The 16,933-nt window shown below is 39.1% G+C and overlaps 1 protein-coding gene across 1 annotated transcript in view; it reads left to right on the top strand.

Annotated features, from left to right (window-relative positions):
* Window positions 1-16,933, top strand: part of LOC110175781 (adhesion G protein-coupled receptor A3) — an 820,856-nt gene that overhangs the window by 521,403 nt on the left and 282,520 nt on the right. The window lies entirely within an intron of this gene.

Raw genomic sequence — 16,933 nt, 5'->3', positions numbered from 1 at the left:
CTTAGAGCATCTTTACCTGATCCTAGACTGTAATTTACAAATGTAGTTAAACATACAGTACATGGAAAAAAAAGCACACAAATATTCAGTTTTAGTTTTTTTCTTCAACATTTTATAAGTTAAACCTCCAAGTAGAACAATTCCTTTCAATTTGACCATTGCTTAACTGCTTACAAACCAGAGTGAAGTACTGAGGACCATTTTCCAGATTTGATTCAACAAAATGTATTTAAATGTGCACTAACATTTTGAGTCTCTGTGGAGTTGCTATTGTTTTGCCTGGAATGTTCCACAATATGGTGTTCAAACTGGAGATCGTTTATATGGCATTATTATTAACGCTGAAAATCCTCGGAAATACACGCAGGCACAGTCGCCTCTCCACAGATCTGACCTGTAACTTGGCCAGTTGTCATAACCTGCTTGTCTGTAGATGAGCTAAAGGAAAACTCTCCACTATAGTGCATCTTTAATCTCAAATCATGTGGACATTTGGCTGTAAGTTTTATTTATACTAAGCATTTTTGTTCTAGTAGAATTTGTACATGTAGATTCCTTCTCCATAAAACTATTTCAGTTTTATTCTCAGTTGAAATGATCTACTAGTTGGCCCTGACAATCAACAGTTTGTGGGTTACTCGTCGTTCTGAGGAAACACTACTTCAGAAGATTAAATCGATTCAGATTTGATGACAATTGTCAACCCTGAAAGTTCTCATTACACCAAAGAACATTGGGACCGGAGATTTCAAACTGCCTTTTTCTGATTTTTTTATTTTTTTTAAAGGCACCTTTTCATGTGTTAAAAGTTAGTAACATGTTTTGATTGTATAAAGACGTGAACTATGGGAGTGTGACGTCACCCACTGTGTTCAGCTCCAGTCAAATGAAGCTCAATAAAGCTCCATTCACACTAGTATGTATTCGAGTCGTTTTCTTTGCGGATGCAGTGTTCGTCCACACTAAATGGATCTGGTGCCGCCAGCTCCCACGAGTTCATCTGAGTACTGATCTGATCTGGCACTGTGTGGACACCTGAAAATGCTGATACGCTGATGTAGTTCTATGCGCTGTGAAGTAATTCACCACCACAACACTAACAGGCTAGAATATATGTCCATTCATATATACGGACTGTGCATACGACCTGCAGACGTATAATCTCTGAAACGTTTAACATGAACCATCTCCAACATGACAGAAACACAGAACAGACTCACCATCAGCAGAACACCCTCTGTCACAGAAAGAACACTCATATTCCACTGAGTCGTGTCCTTTAGTCTGACAGCTCACAATCGCGAGCTGTTTTCTCAGCACTTATAGTTTATGCAAATTAGTGATGTGGTTTTAACTTTTGTTTCTGTAAAACGTAAACAAATATGTTCAAAGCTGTGTGGATAGGAAAGGCTTGCGGACACAGAAACGACATAGCTGGACGCAAATCGTTTCTGATACGGGGATTCATTTCAGTCTAAATGTAGATTAAGGCTAGATTTTTTCCTCTGGTGAGCTCCTTTGCAAAACAAAACGCCAGAGAGCTACTCATTTTAGCAACTGAAAGAAACTGATACAATTATAAGAAAGAGGATACAGTTAGACGCTTATAAAACATAAACCACTGTCCATTTATTAGTGCACAAAGTTGGGCTTCAAAATGACACATATGCAATAATAACAGACATGTAATTAACCACATTTTTGTTATTCAGCACAATGGTATAATTCCGAAATCCCTTGGCAAGCTACTTGTAGGGTTCACACTATTTTTTACTGATAAAATTTAAAAACTTTTCCATGACTTTTTCATAACCTAAAGTGAATTTTCCATGACTTTACGGCTCCTACATGACGTTAGCCTAATAGCATAGTAATTTTTTTGTCCCAATTGTGATATCTGCCTAACTTTACTCTACTACTACTTTGTCTTATTACCTGTGTCCTCAGCAAACAGAACACTTTTTAGAATCTAAAATCACTGTCTGCCTTTGTCATTTCTACACAATATCAATAAAAAATACAAATGTGCTTGCTAAAATAATGTGTTTTTCTCTTGTTTTCTGAAAACATTCAAATATGACTTAGGCAACTATGCTATTAGGCTAACGAACGATGCGTAGAATTGATCAGACTTTTAGAGCTAAATATGAAATGTTAACTCTTTCCACTCACCTTATGATTTGGTTTTATAGTTTTATTAACATTCAGAAAACTCTCAGTGCATTTATTGTCGTCTCTTTTAAACAAAAGGCTTAACAGAAAGCTGTAACTGGGTGAAAGAGATACTAAAATTCAGTAACATGTTTTGATTATATAAAGAAGTGAACTATGAGAGTGTGACGTCATCCAGCTCCAGTCAAATGAAGCTCACCAAGGCCGACAGTTATCGGAGCAAATTTGGAGCCTAGTTCAATATTAGGAATAGAAAAAGTGAAATAAAAACACTAGGATCATGTAGAGCGGATTAATACAAACATTTTAAGGCCCAAATGATGAGGCTCACAGCAGCAGCTACAGAGAAAGAGGCGACGACTTTTCAATACAAAGTGAATTAGAGCCAGAGTCGATGGAGCTGGAAGTGCGCCCGTGCTCACTTCCTATTTAGAACACAGCGGCTATGTTGATTTATAAATACAGTCTATGGTTTTGATGAATTAAAATGTACCTGAATCTGTTTATATCTGGAAATATCTTATGTGAATTGAAAACGTGTTTCTCTCGGACTCCCTTCAGTGACTGTTTCTCTTATTCTTTTTATATTTTTTGGCAGATAATGGCCCTTTTGCCTGATTTTACGATCTCTTACCGTTAAATATTTTACAGTCTCAGTCTGTTGTAGCAGCTGGTCCGCCCTCCCAGGTCAGCTTCTGCCACTGAATTAGAATTTTCTACATATTGTTCATTAAGCTACGACATAAAGGGATTATGAGGTCAGAGAAAAATCCATTTATCTTTTGGATCGACTCAAACGAGAAGGTTTCAGGTTTGATTTCCAGTGATTTTGGTGTTTTCCTTTGAGATAATGTGCATCTTATATTTGTGTATACTATTGCAGCACTTTACATTGTGTTATTCATTCATTCCATCTTTGGTGGTGGTAAGATTTCAAACTTAAAGGTCCCATATTACCGTATTTTTTTATTTTTTTTTTTATATACGGTATGTTATAATGTTGTATCCTCATCATAAACATGTAGAGTTGTGTTTTGTTTCGTTCTCACTAGGGATGGGCACGATTAATCGATTAATCGATAATTGATCATTAAGAATTTCATCAATTACGTTAATTTTAATCGACAAACCGAATGTAGGTCTGTACTTGTGTCTCTCTGCACTCAGAAGGAGCGAGACACAAACAGAAACATTCGGTCAGTCTGCAACGTACCGAAGCACAAATGTGTATTTAACGATGACTTGTACAAGAAATTCCACACTTTCCGTTGCGTTCGGGACAAGTGTGAGTCCATGTGCACAGTGAACAAAGCAGCACATATGTTTCTGTGTCCAGTGGGAAAAAGTTTTTCCAGGTGAGAGTCGCTCAATGTCGATGACGAGTCCCCACCTCCCTCCCCCCGTACGGTGTCCTGGTTTTGACAAATGCAAATATGCTCACACTAACCTGTATTCACCTGAGTCGTGTCCTTTAATCCGACAGAAATTGACCACATCAGCGACACAAGAGCTGTAGTTTTATCTTCGCTTAGTTTATGCAAATTAGCGATGCGGTTTTAAGTTTCGTTTCTGTGAGAGTTGCGCAAAACTGAATTAAACACATTATAATGTCAAACGGGCTGATGTGGCTCTAGAGTCGTTACGGTTTATATGTCGCAAAGTTGAATTTATTTATGCAGATTAGTAATGCAGATAGTAATAATAATGATGATAATTTTAATATAAAACCGTTAATGATTAATCCATAATCGATCGTTAATTCTTCCGACGATCGATTAAGAAAATTTCATCGAATGCCCATCCCTAGTTCTCACATCACACAGACTCTGCAATTATTTGGATGATTTCAGTCCTGGAATTGCCAATCTCCACTGAACTAAAACCAAAAGCTAAATGTTAACTTGAAAATGACTGCTTCATGGCATCACAAGGTGGCGTGTTTGTTCTCTGATCCGAAGGTTGGCAGTTCGAATTCCTCTGTCTCATTTTTGTTTCTAGTTCTGGCAGATGAATGATAAATGGTGCTGTTGTGTCCTTGGGCAAGACATTTGCTCCACTTCGTCCCCAGTGTCTGTGTACACTGGGGATGAATGTGTGAGTGGTTCTTTGTGCGCGTTCAGTGTCTTGAAGGCGGAAAAGTGCCATATATACAGTATATATATTTCACATTGCATTTGTATCATCCTAATCATTCACCGAGGTTCATTCGTAAGGGCATTTAACATCTTTAAGGGCAGAGTTTTACCCTCATGGTAATACTAACAAACATGCATGTTAACAATTAGGGGTGTAACAGTCCACACAAATCACAATCCGGTACATACCTCGGGTCATAGTGCGGGAGCAAAATACAAAACCATTTGCTTGTTGTTTATTTGTGTGCTTATTAAACCAATAATTTGTTTTAAGATGATACAAACGGGAAAATAAAATAAATGCAAAGTGCTACTTGAAAAAAATTTATTCCTTTTAAACAGTAAACAAAACTTTTCAAAAAGTAAAATGCAACATGAAGAGTTCAAGGATGAAGTTTTCCTCAATCTTCATATTTTTGGCCAGAAAAAACAACTTGTCCACATTATCTGCAGTAAGTGCAGATCTGCAGCAGTTACAATGTTCCCAGTGGCTGAAAATACACTTTCACTAGGGACAGAGGTGACGGCGATTCTGTGCCAGCGAAAGGCGAAAGTGAGGACCACGGCAGGACGACCGTAAATTTGCGAGGATTCGCGTGGTTTGGAGGGATGTAGTAAAGGCGGCCGCCCTAACTATAAATCGCTGCGGGAAAAAACTGACATCCCAATCACGGACGAGTTTCATTTTGAATATTAAAGAGACGTGCCTTCGTGTAGCTGCACATGTAGTGGCGGAATGTAAACACACAAATTACACAAATTCACTCGTACACTGCCCTGCACCAAACCGAATGTCCTGTACTGAAATGACTCGGCATGAAAACATGTACCATTAAACCCCTACTAACAATACACTTCTTGATTTTCTGAGGATAAAATGTTTTATTATTAGTATAGTAAATAGTAGTACAATTGTACGGGGAAAACAAAAAATAAAAAATATAAATTGGTCCACTACATGGAAAAAAGTGGATACAGCCATTTTAGTTGAAAAACCGTAAACCGAACAAGATTAAACCAGAACTCAAACTGGACTAAACCAAGTCTACATCAGGACTAAACCAGAACTCAAACTGGACCAAACCAAGTCTACATCAAGACTAAACCAGAACTCAAACTGGACTAAACCAAGTCTACATCAAGACTAAACCAGAACTCAAACTGGACTAAACCAAGTCTACATCAAGACTAAACTAAAACTCAAAACTGGACTAAACCAAGTCTACATCAGACTAAACTAGAACTCAAACTGGACCAAACCAAGTCTACATCAGAACTAAACTAGAACTCAAACTGGACTAAACCAAGTCTACATCAGGACTAAACTAGAACTCAAACTGGACTAAACCAAGTCTACATCAAGACTAAACTAGACTCAAACTGGACAAACCAAGTCTACATCAGGACTAAACTAGAACTCAAACTGGACTAAACCAAGTCTACATCAGGACTAAACTAGAACTCAAACTGGACTAAACCAAGTCTACATCAGGACTAAACTAGAACTCAAACTGGACTAAACCAAGTCTACATCAGGACTAAACCAGAACTCAAACTGGACTAAACCAAGTCTACATCAGGACTAAACTAGAACTCAAACTGGACTAAACCAAGTCTACATCAGGACTAAACTAGAACTCAAACTGGACTAAACCAAGTCTACATCAAGACTAAACTAGAACTCAAACTGGACCAAACCAAGTCTACATCAGGACTAAACCAGAACTCAAACTGGACTAAACCAAGTCTACATCAAGACTAAACTAGAACTCAAACTGGACCAAACCAAGTCTACATCAGGACTAAACTAGAACTCAAACTGGACCAAACCAAGTCTACATCAGGACTAAACTAGAACTCAAACTGGACTAAACCAAGTCTACATCAGGACTAAACTAGAACTCAAACTGGACCAAACCAAGTCTACATCAAGACTAAACTAGAACTCAAACTGGACTAAACCAAGTCTACATCAAGACTAAACCAGAACTCAAACTGGACTAAACCAAGTCTACATCAAAGACTAAACTAGAACTCAAACTGGACTAAACCAAGTCTACATCAAGACTAAACTAGAACTCAAACTGGACTAAAACCAAGTCTACATCAGGACTAAACTAAACTAGAACTCAAACTGGACCAAACCAAGTCTACATCAGGACTAAACCAGAACTCAAACTGGACTAAACCAAGTCTACATCAAGACTAAACTAGAACTCAAACTGGACCAAACCAAGTCTACATCAGGACTAAACAGAACTCAAACTGGACTAAACCAAGTCTACATCAGGACTAAACTAGAACTCAAACTGGACCAAACCAAGTCTACATCAAGACTAAACTAGAACTCAAACTGGACTAAACCAAGTCTACATCAGGACTAAACTAGAACTCAAACTGGACTAAACCAAGTCTACATCAGGACTAAACTAGAACTCAAACTGGACCAAACCAAGTCTACATCAGGACTAAACTAGAACTCAAACTGGACTAAACCAAGTCTACATCAAGGACTAAACTAGAACTCAAACTGGACTAAACCAAGTCTACATCAGGACTAAACTAGAACTCAAACTGGACTAAACCAAGTCTACATCAAGACTAAACTAGAACTCAAACTGGACCAAACCAAGTCTACATCAGGACTAAACCAGAACTCAAACTGGACTAAACCAAGTCTACATCAGGACTAAACTAGAACTCAAACTGGACCAAACCAAGTCTACATCAGGACTAAACTAGAACTCAAACTGGACAAACCAAGTCTACATCAGGACTAAACTAGAACTCAAACTGGACTAAACCAAGTCTACATCAAGACTAAACTAGAACTCAAACTGGACTAAACCAAGTCTACATCAAGACTAAACTAGAACTCAAACTGGACCAAACCAAGTCTACATCAGGACTAAACAGAACTCAAACTGGACTAAACCAAGTCTACATCAGACTAAACTAGAACTCAAACTGGAAACCAAGTCTAATCAAGACTAAACTAGAACTCAAAACTGGACAAACCAAGTCTACATCAAGACTAAACTAGAACTCAAACTGGACCAAACCAAGTCTAACATCAGGACTAAAACCAGAACTCAAACTGGACTAAACCAAGTCTACATCAAGACTAAACTAGAACTCAAACTGGACTAAACCAAGTCTACATCAAGACTAAACTAGAACTCAAACTGGACTAAAAACCAAGTCTACATCAGGACTAAACTAAAACTAAACTGAACTGAACTCAAACTGGACTAAACCAAGTCTACATCAAGACTAAACTAGAACTCAAACTGGACTAAACCAAGTCTACATCAGACTAAACTAGAACTCAAACTGGACTAAACCAAGTCTACATCAGACTAAACCAGAACTCAAACTGGACCAAACCAAGTCTACATCAGGACTAAACTAGAACTCAAACTGGACCAAACCAAGTCTACATCAGGACTAAACCAGAACTCAAACTGGACCAAACCAAGTCTACATCAGGACTAAACTAGAACTCAAACTGGACCAAACCAAGTCTACATCAGGACTAAACCAGAACTCAAACTGGACTAAACCAAGTCTACATCAGACTAAACTAGAACTCAAACTGGACAAACCAAGTCTACATCAGGACTAAACCAGAACTCAAACTGACCAAACCAAGTCTACAGGACTAACACTCAAGACTCAAAACTAGAACTCAACTGGACCAAACCAAGTCTACATCAGACTAAACTAGAACTCAAACTGGACCAAAACCAAGTCTACATCAGGACTAAACCAGAACTCAAACTGGACTAAAACCAAGTCTACATCAAGACTAAACTAGAACTCAAACTGGACTAAACCAAGTCTACATCAGACTAAACTAGAACTCAAACTGGACCAAACCAAGTCTACATCAGGACTAAACTAGAACTCAAACTGGACCAAACCAAGTCTACATCAGGACTAAACCAGAACTCAAACTGGACCAAACCAAGTCTACATCAGACTAAACTAGAACTCAAACTGGACCAAACCAAGGTCTACATCAGGACTAAACCAGAACTCAAACTGGACTAAACCAAGTCTACATCAGGACTAAACTAGAACTCAAACTGGACCAAACCAAGTCTACATCAGGACTAAACTCAAAAAGGACTAAACTCTCAAACTGGACCAAACCAAGTCTACATCAGGACTAAACTAGAACTCAAACTGGACCAAACCAAGTCTACATCAGGACTAAACTGGGATCAAACAAGTGCAAAGGTGAAAGAGGCGATACAATAAAGTGTAACCTTACCTCTCGCAAAATGGCTGATCTCGGTCATTGCACTCTCCATGTTGTCACATTTATCTCCAATCCACCAAGACAAATGTGGTGTAAAAGAGTGAAGAGAGTCTCAGTCCTGGAGCTTATGCCATAAAACAGAAGGTCAATCGCTGGAAGTGTCCGTCTCTCAGTGGTTATGGATGAGAGCGACTGGTTTGTCCCGGGGTCAGACGCAGTTGAATTCTGTGTACTGGTTTTAAAGACGACTGACCCTGAGTGATGCGACTATAACGGTCCGAGTGTTGACAGGTCACATCAGGGTAAACGACGTTCTCTCAGGATACAAGCTCCCCGCAGGAAATATGTCCCACACCACTTAAAGGTACACTAAGGAACTTTTCTGGTGCTGGTTTGTGAGAACAATATGGCATTCTGTCCAATCACATTCTTTTTTTTTTTTTTTTTCTGAGCTGTGTTATAATGTAGCTGGAGTTGTGTTTTGTTTCATTCACACATGTTTAAAACACAATCCATAGTTCTTCTCTTAACAGAAAACATTCTGTTCCACCTTGTGATGTCATGCAGTAATACAAGAGCCCAGTCAAGCAGAAGTAAACAACAAGGCCAAAAATTCAAGTTAATGCATCTGATATAAAAATGTATTGAACAGATACATATGTACTCTAGTTTATGAAACTGTTGACCTTTTTTCTGTACCATTTTTGGTTCTAAAGTTACATATGTTTTAAACAGACCATGTATGAAACATGGAACAAAAATTATTTCCCAAATTTCAAAGACCTGCAAAATCATGTAAATAAACTGGATGTATTTCATCATATCTTGTGTTATTCCATCTTTGAACTGTTGATGAAGGTACATGATTTAAAAAAAAAAAAAAAAAAAAGTATTTAAAATGATAAAAATTTGCTTGGAAGGACTGACATATTTTATAGAAATAGTTTCCTTTCATTTTGAAGTAATATTAAAGTATTCGGAAGAAAAAAAACTGACAAATTATGCAAAATCCTGCACCTTCTACTTGTTTGTACAATTTTCCCTCCGTTACTTTTCCCTCCGTTACCATGACCTTTCTTAATAAAAAATCTCATTACTCAAAAAGTCAGAGGTTTTTCAACCTAATCTTGTACCATATGGTAGAAAACTATATGAAGCAAATATTCAAACCAGTTTGTTAAGGATATGTAAGTGAGAACCAAGAGTTATCACTGTTTGGATTTATTGCCCAAAAAGTGCTGCATATTTTCCCTCCGTTACCGACATGAGTTTTTAAATTTTTTGTCAACAACTTGAAAGAATATCACAGGTTTAACTTGACCCTGTTGGAGTGTAACTCTTTCCTACATTCTGATACTTTACTTATTTCAATAGTCCCTCTAGTTTCTGAATAAGAGACATTTGAATGTAAAAAATCTGCCCCTGTTTCCCTCTGTTACCGCTTGATCGGACCCACAAGTGTGTTTTTAAACTTCATACACCTTCACTAGAATCATTTGGATCATTTCATCCCTGTAATTGTCCATCTCTAATTAACTAAAGGTAAATAGTTGCTGTTAACTTGAAAACTACAGCTTCATGACATCACAATGTGGAACAGAGTATTTTGAGCTTTGGAGATGTCGCCTGGCTAATAAACCAGGATTATTCAAACATGTGTGAATGAAACAAACTCAACTCCAGGTTTGTTTTTGGAGACGTGAGCTTTAATCCATGTTATAATGTCATTACAAGAGTCAATTTCACGTAATACAGGACTTCAAAAAAGACACATTCTTTGTGAGATTGTCTCCTGCTTGTCTCCATTAAGATTTATTTTATATAGTGGAAATATAAAACTGCAGTACAATTTGTATTGGGCTAAATAAATAAAGGCTAAATATACCAATGGGACTTTATTCCATTGGCATATTTATTCCTCATTCTTAAGTCAGTGTTACTCAAATCAAAGATCTTTTGTTTTCTCATTTCTCATTTCCATTATTTAAATCAATAAACATTTTGGGGGGTTTATTTAATTTTATTATATTATTTTTGTATTTTGGACTTTTGATGGTTCAGCTTAGGGTTTACAAAGTTAAAACTTGTTGCATACTCAAGTTATCTCTATTATTTTTCTTTATTCTGTCTGTCACGCATAACTCTTGAACCGCTCATCTGACCAATCTCAAATTCAGAGGGTGTCGTCCTAGTGGTGAGGGTGTGTGCAGTGCCATTTCATTTCAACAAGTTTCATGTTGTTAGGGCAAAAATGGCCAAATAACTTTTTTTTTCCTAAAATATATCAATCTTTCATGTAAACTGATCCTTCCAGAGATCAGCGTATGGACAAGTTTGGCATCTTTTGTCTCTGTGAGGGCGTTCGTGGGTCAGCGTCACCAGTGAATGTTGTGTCGTCCAATTTCCAGGGATAATACATTTACGTTTCCTCACTGTCTGCGTCTGTATCTTCACAAAAACAAGACTATTACAGTTTTACATCGTCAAGGCTGGAGGTGTCTGGGGAGTGGCCGTCCTGAAATCTCCTCTTAATTTGCTTCACGTCTGACTCCTGTTTGCTTCCCGTCTGACGTCTGAGTCTGTGGCTGTAGCGTCAGACACACGTGACATAAATGAGCGCTATAGTGTTTGGTGATTTTGATAAATGGCTGCTAATGTGAGCCTGAGCAAACTTAATGAAACGTCAGCGTACGCGGTGGCTGCTCGTGTTAGCTCAGTGTTGTGGGGCTGTCTGTCAGAGTCCATGGTTTATTCAACAAACAGCAGCCCCTATCAGACCTGCCTCTCCACGCTGCATGCTTTTAATTATGTTCTACTTATGTCTTTGGGAATATGAAATAAATACACTAATTATTACTTTCTTGACAGGAAAAATATGCTTTATCACAAGGCACAAATGTGGAAATTAGTCTCATTTGCATGGAAACGTACATCTGTCATCCAATTATATATTACTAAAAAACTAATTTTAGTGCTCTTAAAGGTCCTATATTACAGAAAATGATCTTGTGGGAGCTTTAAACCATATTATGATGCTGTTATCTCATCAAAAATGTATCTGGGGTTGTGTTTTGTTTATTCACACATGTTTAAGTAAGCCTTTTATTATTACCGTAATTTTCGGACTATAGGGCGCACTTAAAATCCTTTAATTTTCTCAAAAATTGACAGTTTGCCTTACAATCTGGTGCACCTTTTGTATTAATTCTGGTTGTGCCACAGACCTCAAACTGATTTTTTGTGGTACGCAGTGCTTAAAAATCTGTCAAAATGTTTTAGTACGACTTTGGTAAACTACAAAGCCGCACCGCTTGATGGATTGGCACAATTATTCATCAATTGCCAAACAGAAATCTTCACTTTTATGCACAAGAACTCAATTTACTTTTTCATACATACACATTGAATTTGATTTTATGTGTTTTTTAAATGCAGTCATTGTACTTAATTCTTTTATACCTTTGTCAAGACTGTTCCATAAATTAACTCCTTTCACAGTGATGCTTCGCTCCATAACCTTGGTTCAGAATCTGTTTTGTTTTTTTTAACACATGTAGGTTCCTTTTAAATTGTAGCTACTTGTTCTCATCTCAAACAGACTTTTAATATTTACTGGTAATACATCGCACTTTGCTTTATACATGACTTTGAGGAGACTTAAGTCAACAATATCGTGCATGAAATTGAAATGAAATTGAACATGTCATTTTCTAGGCCTGGGAAAGTCACGGAATTTTGTAAATGCAATGAAAGTTTTGGAAAAGTGATGGAATTTTAATATCACACAACTACAACGTTCTGTTAAGTTCTCATTAGACTATTACAGTATGATTATTTCCCAACGTTTGTTGAACTTTTGTTTAAAAGAGACGACAATAAATGCACTGATAATATTTTGAATGTTAAAAAAACTATAAAACCAAACCATAAGGTGAGTGGAAAGGGTTAACATTTCAGATTTAGCCCTAAAAGTCTGATGAATTCTACAAATGTAGGTGCTGTAAAGTCATAGAAAATTCACTTTAGCTCATGAAAAAGTAAAGTTTTGAAATTTTGTCAGTGAAAAACAGTAGGATCCCTGTCCTTAGTTCCAGCTAAGTCAGTTCTTTCTGGTCAGATTGTGTTGAAACAAACCTTAAATTAAAGTCTAACTTGAGTAACAGGCCTTTAGGCTGCGTTCAGACTGCAGCCTGAAGTGACCCAAATCAGATTTTTTGGCTTCTATGTGACCTGTATCCAATCTTTTAATGACAGTCTGAACGACACAGATCCGATTTTTTCAAATGTGACCCAGATATGTGCTCCTGAAACCGATACATATCTGATCTTTTGACATGTGACTTCAGTGTGAACGATCAGGTCACATTCATCCGACCTACACGTTATCAACAAGCCACAAACGTCACTATTCTGCGCTGAAGTAGGCGAAAATTGTTAATGAACTCCTTGTCACTGAAGCGAAGCACATCACCACTCACCACTCTTGGCTACGTCTCCACATCCACACGTTCCTTTCAACGAACGTCGCTGTCGCTGTCCCACAAAACACCACGGCCAAAAACCTCGTCCTTCTCCTTCTCAATCTCCTCCTTAAAACAAGTAAGTTGTTCATGTTCTGGCTCCGGTACGAGAGGAACTTTAAAATCTCCAGCTGCTCAATGCTCACGTCCATGTTTGGACAACTTCCGTAAACACAGAGACGCTCACTGCGGTTGACGTCATCGTGTCTCCAGTGCACATGCGGGACACTTTCGGGCCGTTTAACGTTCACACTGGAGTCACATACAAGTCGCATTTAATTGGAAATGTGAACGACCTCGCAAAAACATCGGATTTCACAAAAAAATCGGAATTGAGCGTTAAGCCCTGCAGTCTGAACGTAGCCTTAGACAGAGCAGTGCCTACAGTTAGCAGCACATGCCCAGAGAACAGTGATGATATGAGCTGCAAAGTGTCAATATACCAAAAAACTTGAAACTTATTTACAAGAATATAGTCAGATACTTCAGTTTTTTACATTGTATATACGACAAAATTGTGGATTTGTAAAAAAAAAAAGTACTTTAACTTGACGGTTCATACCAAATACTGCGTACACGATTTGAGTCCTATTTGCTCTTTGTCCTCTTTCCATTTTACTACTTTTTACAAGCAGCAAAACAAAGGAGCAGAGATAAGGAGCACACACATAGACAGAGAAGACAAGAGAGGTCTTGTTTAAGTTAATTAAGAAATTCAGCCATTTTTCTTGTTGACATTGATTGGGCCGGAGCTCTGACTAAGCAGCTCCCCATTAAGTGTAAGGCCACGTGCATTCATCTTCCCCCCTCCCTCCCCCTGCGCAGGCCCCGCTCCTGTCACTGGGGCAGGGGCAGGTGATAGAGGGCACGGCTGAACCCCCCTGCGCGGGTCCCGCTCCCGTCACTGGGGCAGGGGTAAGTGATGGAGGGAGAACTGGTTTGAGACTCTCACTCCGAATGGATTAACTCTATAATGTATGTATCATTAGCATCTGTCGCCGTTAAAGGTCTTTTATTACGCCAAATTGACTCTTGTGAGCGTTAAGACGTGTTATAGCCAACCTCGGCGTCGTTATGGACAATCATTTTAAATTTGACAAAGAAGTAAAATGTAAATAGAGCCGTGCACTCGACCCGACACAATACAGTGCAGCGAAGGACACAATCTGAAAACTCACTGCAGGTGCGGGCGGGTGGGATGAAAAACTGCAGTCCCGCAAAACGAATGTGTACCCTGCTCAGTCCGTGCCCCCTCCCATACGCCCCGCTAAACCAGAACTAAACCAGGTCTAAAACTGGTCTAAAACTGGACTAAAACAGGTCGAAAACAGGTCGAAAACAAGTCTAAAATAGGTCTAAAACAGGACTAACATAGGTCCAAAACAGGTCTAAGACCAAGACTAAAAACAGATCTAAAACAGGACTAAAATAGGTCCAAAACAGGTATAAGACCAGGACTAAAACAGGTCTAAAACAGGTCTAAAACAGGTCCAAAACAGGTCTAAACCAGGACTGAAACAGGTCTAAAACAAGTCTAAACAAGGACAAAAAACAGGTCTAAAACAGGACTAAAATAGGTCCAAAACAGGTATAAGACCAGGACTAAAACAGGACTAAAACAGGTCCAAAACAGGTCTAAACCAGGACTGAAACAGGTCTAAAACAGGACTAAAATAGGTCCAAAACAGGTATAAGACCAGCACAAAAACAGGTCTAAAACAGGTCTAAACAGGTCAAACCAGGACTGAAACAGGTCTAAAACAAGTCTAAACCAGGACAAAAACAGGTCCAAAACAGGTCTAAGATCAGGACTAAAACAGGTCTAAAACAGCACTAAACCAGGACTAAAACAGGTCTAAAACAGCACTAAACCAGGACTAAAACTAATATTTGCTATTTTATTTCAATAAACAAAAATATAAATTTATTCCGACATTTTTCCAAACTCAGTGGTGTTAACTGAACAGGTTTTAGTTCACATTTTGTTTATTAGACGTTCTGAGATGTGTTCAGTGATATGAAGACAGGATTTCAACAGATGATGTCATTAGTGGAGCCAGGAGCCTAAACTGGGGAAGCTGCAGGACAGAGCCGCACCTGAAGAAGGCGGCTTGAGCAGTGAAGACGCTGCACCAAACTTTGAACTTTTCAAAAGGACCAAACCTGAGACCAAACCTGAGACCAAACCTGACTAAACCTGAGACTAAACCTAAAACCAAACCTGAGCCCAGACCTGAGCCCAGACCTGAGCCCAAACCTGAGCCAACCTGAAACCCAAGACTAAACCTGAGACTAAACCTAAAACCAAACCTGAGCCCAGACCCGAGCCCAAACCTGAGACTAACCTGAGCCCAAACCTGAGACCAAACCTGAGACTAAACCTGAGACTAAACCTGAGACCAAACCTGAGACCAAACCTGAGACCAAACCCGAGACTAAACCTGAGCCCAGACCTGAGACCAAACCTGAGACCAAACCCGAGACTAAACCTGAGCCCAGACCTGAGACTAAACCTGAGGCCAAACCCGAGACTAAACCTGAGCCCAGACCTGAGACCAAACCTGAGACCAAACCCAAGACCAAACCTGAGACTAAACCCAAGGCCAAACCTGAGACTAAACCTGAGCCCAAACTCGAGACTAAACCTAAAACCAAACCTGAGACTAAACCTGAGCCCAGACCTGAGACTAAACCTGAGCCCAAACCCGAGACTAAACCTGAGCCCAGACCTGAGACTAAACCTGAGCCCAGACCTGAGACTAAACCCAAGGCCAAACCTGAGACTAAACCTGAGCCCAAACCCGAGACTAAACCTGAGCCCAAACCTAAGACTAAACCCAAGGCCAAACCCGAGACTAAACCTGAGCCCAAACCCGAGACTAAACCTGAGCCCAAACCCGAGACTAAACCTGAGCCCAAACCAAACCTGAGACCAAACCTGAGACCAAACCTAGGCTTTTGTAAGAAACACACCCATTTTAATAATTAAAACAGTGAAAATGTCAAATGTGGTGTATAAACGAGTTTCCTTCCTCTGAACAAGCAACAAAACTGTAGCGTTGTAACAAAATTATTTAGTAAAAAAGTACTCTTGATACAGCCCACGATCTCAATACTGTATCACCACATTAAACGATACGATATACTGATATTTCAATATTTTAAACCAAACCAGGGCAGGTGTGAATCCCTCTAATGAACCGTACATGAAGTGGACTTAACGAGTTGACACATTTTCAAACAATTTCTAAAACTGTCGCTGTAACTCTGTCGAGCAGTGTGCCAATTCTGCTTTAGAAATACGAGTTATTGCTAATACATGTCGTGGCAGTCATGAGCACGTCTCTGGTCTCCCTCTGTGCACAGGGGGGCGTACGCTCTGGAGCTGTGGCAAAGTTCCTGCAGCTGTCATGGAGCAAGCGGCACTTCTCCATGGGCAGGAAGAGGAGAGGGGGTTGTTTTAGAGTGTTTAATTATAGATCTGAACAGGACATAATTTGGACTTTAATTTGGTGCTTTTATGGAGAGTGTTTTATATTTTTGGCTCGGAGTTGCAGCATTAATTGTCCAGTCTGAGTGTGGATTGGCTGGGAGGAGGACACCTGGTTTTACCTATGAGCGCCACTATCACACTGGCCTTAAACAAAAGTTGCTGTGTTGTGTTTGGGTGTGATTTGAGTCGATGTAAAGGAGATAAAGGCAGACTGATTGTCACTTTAAATCACGGCTGCAGTGTTGATGTGCCCTCGAGCTGAAATGGTAAGAACCATTTCCACCTCTGCGGCAGGGAGCCTGACCAAATCGGCGCACTAGAGCGCTTCAAACGTGATTCTCTTTCCCCT

Source organism: Boleophthalmus pectinirostris, unplaced genomic scaffold (assembly GCF_026225935.1).
Source record: "Boleophthalmus pectinirostris isolate CB_2022bp ecotype Guang Dong unplaced genomic scaffold, ASM2622593v1 HiC_scaffold_5, whole genome shotgun sequence".
In the NCBI taxonomy this organism is placed as follows: Eukaryota; Metazoa; Chordata; class Actinopteri; order Gobiiformes; family Gobiidae; genus Boleophthalmus; species Boleophthalmus pectinirostris.
The sequence above is the reverse complement of the archived record's forward strand: the minus strand, read 5'-3'. Positions and strand labels throughout refer to the sequence as shown.